The 9,641-nt window shown below is 27.9% G+C and overlaps 1 pseudogene; it reads right to left on the bottom strand.

The window, feature by feature from the left end:
- LOC112512230 overlaps positions 1 to 4,653 on the bottom strand; it is a 31,679-nt pseudogene extending 27,026 nt beyond the window's left edge.
- Between the last annotated feature and the right edge of the window lie 4,988 nt (positions 4,654 to 9,641).

Below are 9,641 nucleotides of genomic sequence, written 5' to 3'. Positions count from 1 at the left end.
ACCGAGTTCCAACAAAATAAATAATTATTATCTTTATAAAAAATTATATTATTAACCAAATATAAATTACTTCGTTATTGTACATAAATTAAATTATAAAAAAATTGGATTAAAAAATTACACAAAAAAATGAGGAATTTCAAATAGTTAATTTGATACTAATATCGATATATTTTTATCAAATTTTTATGATATTGTCAAACATATATTTTATTCAAAAATAAAAACATCATCGCTTTCTCAAAATCACATAAAACCATATTATGATATAAAGAATAAAATGAAATATTAAAAAAAAGGTATCTCGCTGCATTGCGCGAATACGCTTCTAGTATATATATATATATATATATATATATATAAAATTATATACGTGTGTGTATTTTGTTTCGTAAAATGAAAAATATTTAACTTTTAAGTTATTAATAAATGTTTGTTTTGAAAATATATTTTTCAAATTCAACCATTTGTCAATTTGTAGAAAACATAAATATTGACAATCATTAATTGTTGAAATTTTTATGTACTTAATTATTATTTTTTAATATAAAACCGTTATGTATCAATTCTTACATCGAAATATATAAAATGTCGATATAAAAATTTATCTTCAATACCAAATTAAATGTTGTAAATATACTTCTATTTTTAATTAAATGTTACACTAATTTTTCAATAAAATCCTAATCATTTTAATTGTATATAAATCATACATTGTTTATTACAATAACTTTATAAATTTAAATACTATAGAATTATCATCATAATAATTAAGATATATATGCCAAAAAATTTAAAACATGTCATTGTGTTATAAATTATTAAAAATGAATTTTTTTATATAATACTAGAAGGGTACTCGCACAATGCAGCGAAATAAATTTCGATTTTAATGTTTAATTTTTATTTTTTGTCTTTATCGATATAATATGATTTTATGTGTTTTTGAGAAAGCGATAATGTTTTTATTTTTGAATGAAATATAAATTGAAGATAACATAAAATTTTGAAAATTTTAAATCGGTATTAATATCAAATTAACTATTTAATAGTGTTCGTTTTTTTTTTGTGTAACTTCTATAATTCATTTTTTTATTATAATTTAATTTAGATTTAATAACAAAGTCATTTATTATTGGTTTAACAATATAATTTTTTATAAAAATAATAATTAAACATTCTGTTAGGACTCAATAATTATCTTAATTATATTTTAAATTTTCTATATTTAACATGAATATTTATCATGTATTTGATTATGTTTATCCGTAATTAGTTACACGAATTCAAACATGGAGCTTTAATAAGTTGTACATATGCATAATTTACTTGTAATCTTGAATTTTAAGTAATATGCATCAATAAATAGTACTTCATGCATAAAAAATAATTTTTAAGAGTTTTTATCAAATGATTTATAATATAGTATAGATAAATTAATAAAAAATAACTCATAATATAATATTACCATTACAACTAAATAAAACATGTGACTACTCATTAAAGACATTATGTTATAAACCATGAAAAGTCACAAGGTACGATTTTTTTTATCAAACGGACTTTTGGTCTAGCGGTATTGTAGTTTTCAGCCTCCTAGGAGGTTAGAGGTTTAAACCTCACCAAAGATGAAGAGAGTGTGTGAGTTTATTTGTTGCATTTGTCATATGCTATATTATTTTATAAATTTTGAAGATTTAAGAAAAAATTATTTCAATAGCTACGTTAAACTCTTGTTTAAAAAAGAAAAAGAATACGAGAGAGAATGAAAAAATCTCTAAATTTAAAGAAGAAGAAAAATATAACATATCTATTAAAGATACTCTGAATGTTTTTGCTATTTTTAAACATGGCCGTGGCATAATTCACTTTATCATCACATAGCATTTGGGTTTGCTTCCAAATTTTACGTTTTGATCACATAAACACGTATAAAAGGGATAATTGCAACGTATTTGCGAAAGTGTATGAGATATGCATTTTCTTTTGTTGCTTAACTTTTGATATGAACATGTAAAATAAATTTGGTAATTATTTAATTATTTTTTTAATATTCACATAATCAAATATTGGTGAGATAAAGATGAGGGATTATCATATTGAGGACATAAAAATTATGGATAATTTTATACTCATATATACTGTATTTATATCAGAATGTGATATAGGTCCGATTATTAATAATTTTTTTGGGTTGGGTTCTGGTAAGAATGAAAGTTATGGTGAGAAGCGTAGGAAGAGATCTCCATCATTGGATCAATCCCAAGTGAATATCAACACTAATAAAATGCATCGAGATACACGGATCAATTCCTTTCTAAAGCGTACTTCATAGGTGGACATGAGAGTAAAAGTGATCAAGAGTTCAGATCTTTTCTTACGCTTATCATCTTAACTTTTTTTCTCATATGATCTTTAATAATATTATAAAGTGGAATTGAGTTCATATGAGATCTTCTATATCAGAAATACATTCAATTTTAACAAATCTGGAAAAAAAATGTTTATCCAAAACAGTTTCATTCATTTTCTGTTAATCCTAAATCTTAAGAGCCGTTTACTAAACATTTATCAGGTAAGCACTAAATATGAAAAAACCCGAGAATCTTAACAGGAGTAGACATAGCAAGGATCAAGAGTTCTACCCAGTAAGTATGAGAAAAGACTCTTTACCCCATAATCACTTATCAGGTTCAAAACAACAACTGATTTTAACAACCGAAAACGTTACATGATAATCATAATATGCGTTGAAACGTAACAAACTTCAAACAGATATTTAAACATTTCATAATTATATAAGATAATATTCCAAAAAAGAAATAATTAATTAATTATTAGGAAGGGAATGTTGAGGGAAGAGGTGATTGAGAAGGGATTTGGTAACGTAACGGTACGCAGCTTCAGTTGGGTGAATGCTATCGAAAAACAAATGACTAGAAGGATCATCACACAATGGAGTCAAAGGTGTGCATATTGGTCCTGCTTCAAGAAACCCAGTTCCACAGCATCCCACCTTGGTTTCAGTAAATCCTGTCATGCAACCATAAATTCATATTTTATTTAACAATAAATAATATTTATTTATTATTAAAATATTTATGTTTTTCAAATGAACTCGACGCTGAGAATGGAAATTTACCATGTTTTTGTGGATGTCGTAGCAACTCTGCTGTCGGAGTGTAGATATCTGCGTACATGATTTTGCTGCCTGGAAGAGAAACTTGAATCTGAGGTAATAGACTTATAAGCTTTCGATTGTAGTTTCGTGCATCGGCGTTTTGATACTTTATACATGTTCTTGAGAATCGTCCCGCCATTTGAATTGGTAAGCACCCCATTGGAGGTAGACCTGTAATCATCATTGTTCGACATCCGAGCTCGTACAACTCCTGTATATCAATCATTACATCTATCATTATTGATTGGAATTAATATATAATATTCATCTAAATGTGATAAGTAGTAAACTGAGAAAACATCATAATAACCTTTCATCTGTATGATATATGTGTATTATACATGCACATACCAAACAAATTACTTTTATGCACATGTGCGTACCGTACAAATGAATAATAACCTTTCATCTGTATGATATATTTGTGGATTTTCCTTAACTCAATCACCCACCCACCCAGACACATACACACACACACACACACAAACACACACACACATATATATATATATATATATATAGTAAATTACGATTTTCGTCCCTATGATTTGCAATTTATTGCTATTTTTGTTTGTGGACTAATTCCTACCTTCAAGTACAATGAACCAAAACAATAAAGATTTGTAAACCATAGGGACCGGCACAACAACAAATCGTAAATCATAAGAACAAAAATAACAATAAATCAGAAATCATAAGATGAAAACCATAATTTCTAAACCGCATGGATGAAAAACGCAACTTTTAGCAAACAATATAGACGAAAAACGTAATTTACTCACACACACACACACACACACATATATATATATATATATATAGAGAGAGAGAGAGAGAGAGAGAGAGAGAGAGAGAGAAAGAGTTACATTGACGAAGTTTTGAAGCTTCTTCAATATATAATCCTGGTAATCGCCAATAGAGAAATCATCTCTTCTGGTGCGAAGATCGTAGTAGCTAATAGTGAAATCATTAGTTCCAGCACTAATCGACACCAATGCCCCACCAATTATCCTTCTTGCTTCTTTTGGCCCCACAAGTTTCTTCAATCTCCATTTATATTCCCTAAAGTAATGCAATTGTTTCGTCATCGGAATCACTTGAGAAACCTGAGTGGTAACATCATCAAACCCCGATCCAGCGGAAGCAAAGTTCACCCCAGTACGGATATCAAAATCAGAAAGATTTGGCTGTAGAAATGGCGGAACTGTATCTTTTATTCCCAGTAAGGACGCCCAAAAATCCGCAACCAACTTTCCATTCGAAAACCGGCCGGTAGCGACTTGCCCTGGAAAGTTAACCCCGTAAGGATGATGATTGGCTTTGAATGTAGTGTCTATGTAGTTGTTGTTGCCGGGATCCGCTGTGGAGTCGCCAAAAATCAAAATGGACGGATATAGATTCGTTATGTTGGGGGTGGAAAAGGCAGTAGCGACTTTGAAAAGCAAGACAAAGATGAAGGCGGTGAAATCCATTGATTTGGTAATGACCGTTCGAAGGTTTCTTTGACATGCAAAATGTATGTGCATATGTCTCTATATATATGTGAATAATTAAATAAATAAATATAATTTTTGCATTAATTGTGATATAAAATATTATAATATATTTCTTTATTGGTAATAAAATAAATATATACTTTTTAATATTTTAATAATCCGTTTCAGGAAGTTTGACTATTATGAAGTTATCCAATATAAAGTATCTATGAAAATAGAATTAAATTTATGATGGAAAATAATTAATTATTAATTTGTTAGATTAGGATCAAGATGATATTAAAATTTTCGAATATTCTGCTCGATTTTATATGGTTATATATAGAAAAATACAAGACGGGATATTAATATTACGAAATAAAAATAAAGGTAAAATTAAATATTTATAAAAAAAATGGATTTTGTAATTAAATATTATATCCAGCTTCATTCTTCTTCCATTTTAAAAAGATTGTAGCGGTTTTTGTTTGATATTTTAAATATTGACTAAAAGGTTATTTGAAAATTGTTGAATGGTTTAATATAGACTGTAGAATGATAAAAATGTTCTTATGATATAGTGTAAAATGAAATATAATTGTTTGTTAATTATTTACAACGAAATTAGGGCGCTAAATAGTTAAGGGAGATTCATGATATAAAATCATTCAGATGGTTTTAGAACCATTAAAATACAAACTTTTTCTTGTCAAACAAGATTCATCTCTTAACGATTTAGAAGTTGTCTGTTAATGAAACTATTAAGAGGTAAACACACAATCCCTAAATGGTTACAAAAACTAAGAAGTGGATTATGTTTTTTAGTCTCTGTGGTTTATCAAAAATTACGGATTTTATTCTTGTGGTTTCAAAATCTCGGGTTTCATTCCTATGGTTTATAAATCATTACATTTTTCGTCCCCGAGTCCAAAACATTGCTTTTAAGTATGAAGTATTAAAATGTGAATTGATTGTAGACTATAGGGATGAAAAGGTAATAAATTTTAAATCATAAGAACGAAAAATGTAATGATTTATAACCAGAGCAGTAAAAATTATAATTTTAAAAACATAAGGATAAAATATAAATTTTCAATAAACTACAGGGACTAAAAATTTAATTTACTCAAAATTAAGAGTAAACTATAAATTTGGTTATGTGGTTTGTCAAAAGTAACACTTTTCATCCATACGATTTTTAAATTATAAGATGGTCATAATAGTTTGCAAAAACGTCGTGATTTAGTCCCTTTCAATAACGACCATTAAGAAATTATGTTAAATGAATGACATTTTCATCATTTTATCGGTTTTTTTGTTTTTACCTAATTAAAAACTACAGAGACCAAAATTATAAAATCGATTTTGATTTGGTAAAATACAAAAATAAATTGATTAAATGATAAAATGCCCATTGTTGTAAAGAAAGTTCTTAACTACGTTAGTGAGAAAGACTAAAACTGGACGTTTTTACAAACCATGATAACCATCTTTCAGTTTTAAAAGTATAGGGACGAAAACTATCATCTTTAATAAACCACAAGGACCAAATTTGTAGTTTACTCTAAATTTAAATTATCAAAAATATGATTACTATTATAATTTATAGTTCAACTTAAAGGCTCACCATTGATAACCTAAATTTCTATACTGATGTAGCCAATAATATGGGCTATAATTTTGTATCAAACCAACCAACATATGTATCAATCGTATTAGTTAAATTTGTGCCAAATACAATCAGTTGGTAATATGAAAACTTGGTTGGCACACGGTATAGGAAGTCGCTTACCACGGTAATACCATGGTACCAAAATTAATAAAATATTAACTAATAATAAAGCATAGTTATTAATTTTTAGGTTTTGTATCACGACTTTCTTTTTTGGTATTTAAATGTTGGCATACGGTATTGGAAGTCGCTTACAACGGTAGTACTATAATTATGTAGTATTTGCAAACTCAAATGTCATAATTCTTTTTGAAATAAATAACAAGCTTTTATATATGTAACTTGAATTTGGTACACAACAAGTACCAAAACGTACCAACTAGGAACTGGGGGTTCTAATTAAGTTGATACCAAATACAATTGGTTGGTATACAATATAGAATTTTATGTATCGATAATTGGTCGATATATGGTATTCGAGAAAAAAAAAACTTGATACAGTACCAAGTCCACCTATGACCAAATAACCAATAGGTTGTGAAACTGTTTGTTTTCTATTAGTATTATCTATATATTATATTATAAAGCATTTAAAAACTAGTTTTTATGCATAAAATACTGTTTATTGATGCATATTACTTAAAAATTCAAGATTACAACTTAAATCAGTATTACCGTTTCCAAATCCTACTCCCTTCAAACCCCTCCACAAATAACGTTTTCACTTCCTCTTACCACTCTCTGTCGCCTCCTCTTTGTTCGTTCTTCATATCGGCTATCACACTATCGGTCCATGTCATCGATCTCCCTCTTTTTGATATATTTGTAGTGGTCACAAGTAGTTTTATTTTAAGACATTTCTAGTTTGTTACATCCAGTTTTTTGGGTTAAATTAATGTAAGTAACCAATTTTTAGAACTTTAATGAGTTTATTTTATTAAAACAAATATTTAGGAACTTAATCATTCAAAACGCGAAAGTTTATTGGTTTTTTCATTCAAGAAAATAATACAAAAACTTAATCGTCCAAAATAAAATAGTCTTCCCCTACAATTTAATGAGAATCACTAAAAAGTTACAAATTCATAAAAACTGATATTAAAAAATTTATTTTTTTACATTATTTTTTTTCATCATATGTAACGGAAAGTTAAAGCCAAAAAAATAAAATAAAAAATAATGAATACATTTTACATTATTTAATTTAAATTAATTGGAAAAAAGTAGTAATTAATTGTGACAATTAATAACTAGAAATTGTGATCCTTGTTGTTTAAATTGGTGAGAATTATGAATACGTTTTACCTATTAATATAAGAAAATCGTACCCATTCTTTCTTGAAGCTTTATTTTTTAAGAAAAAGGAAATTATCTTCAAAACTATAATCGTTAACTAGTTTTATTTAAATATAAAAATATGTAAATTATACTAAAATTATATAAATTATCTATACTATATTATAAAGCATTTGACAAAACTCTTAAAAACCACTTTTTGTGCATAAAATACTGTTTATTAATACATGTTACTTAAAACTCAAGATTACAAGTAGATTGTACGTAAGTACAACTTATTAAAGCTCCATATCTGAATTCGTGTAACTAACTATAGATAAACATGATCAAATACAGGATAAACATCTCATTTTAAATATATAAAATCTAAAATATAATCAGGATAATCATTGAGTTCTAACATAATCTTTATAAATATTATATTATTAAACCAAAAATAAATTACTTTCTTATTAAACTTAAATTAAATCATAATAAAAAATTAAATTAAAGAAATTATTTAAAAAATGAGAACTTCTAAATAGTTGATTTGATACTAATATTGATATATTTTTTTCAAATTTTTATGATATCTTCAAATTTACATTTTATTCAAATATAAAATCATTATTACTTTCTTAAACACACCTAAAATTGTATTATTACATTGACAAAAACAAAAACAAAAAAATAGAACATTAAAATCGAGATGTATCTCACTATATTGCACGAGTACCCTTTTAGTATTAAAAACAAGCATTTTTTCTTTTAATTTAAAAATTGTACCGTGATATTTTGTTCTTAAGTTTTATTAACCAGATATTTAAAAACGAATATTTAAATTTATCCGTAACGGGGATCTGGCCCCACCACGCCAGTATTTAAACTAGTTGTTATTTAAAAAACTTGAAGTAGAATTTGGATGATTCAGGGGGTGTTTGGGAAAGCTTTTCAAACTGAATTATTGACTTATTTCAGTTTGGTACCGGAGATAAGTCATTTTGGAGTGTTTGGATAAAAAAAAAGTGCTTATACCGGTACCAAACCGGTAATAAGTCGTTTTTTATAAGTTAATCCATACTGACTTATGAAAATTGACTTATTACCGATTTACCATTTTAACCCTGTCTAAACACCCCCAATCGATCACGTCCCCAAATCACGTCTTCTCCAAAATCGATCAGATCTCCAGGTTACGTTTCTCCAAAATCGATCTYTTCTCATCGATCTCTTCTCCAGGTACGTCTTCTCCAAATCGATCTCTTATCGATCTCTTCTTCGATCATCATCTCCTCTTCTCCAATCGATATCTTCTCCGATCATCATCTCCTCTTCTCCAATCGATATCTTCTCCGATCATCATCTCCTCTTCTCCAATCGATATCTCTTCCCCTCCATATATACATCATCGTCTACCCTATACGATGAACAAATCGATACCCTAACCCTAGAGATCGATAACCCTATACGATGAACAAATCGATACACTAACCCTAGAGATCGATAACCCACATCTGTATCAGTAGCCATAAAATACAGGTGCATCTCTTGCTCCTCACCATACAATCGCTCTCCCGCCTGCATACATTAACCCTAGAGATCGATAACCCTGTCCTTTTTGGTCATTTTACATATATAAGCAAAACTTGCCAAACACTAAAAAACAACTTATCAGCTTATTGCAGTTTGGTACCGCTATAAGCTAATCCAAACACTTTTTACAAAACTCCAGTTTGATACCGCATAAATTAATAAGCACTTTTACAAAAAAACATAAGTTGTTTTAAATAAGCAATCCCAAACACCCCCTCAGTATTGTTGGGATTTGCATGTCTCACATAGACCCAAGAGTAAAACTACGTGTCTTATACGTTTTAAATGTCCAGATGGCTCTTGGGGTCTTTTGATTATGATAAAGGAACGGGGAAATTACTCGATACCCAATTACTTAAAATGATTTTACCTTTTTAGCCATTTTTAAAATCATTTTTTAAAATAGCCAAAATTTACCAAAAAAACTTTAGGCAGAAAAAAGATT

Source organism: Cynara cardunculus (genome assembly GCF_001531365.2).
Source record: "Cynara cardunculus var. scolymus isolate 2C chromosome LG 5, CcrdV1, whole genome shotgun sequence".
Taxonomy (NCBI): domain Eukaryota; kingdom Viridiplantae; phylum Streptophyta; class Magnoliopsida; order Asterales; family Asteraceae; genus Cynara; species Cynara cardunculus.
Note: the sequence above shows the minus strand (reverse complement) of the source record. Positions and strands in the feature narration are given on the sequence as shown.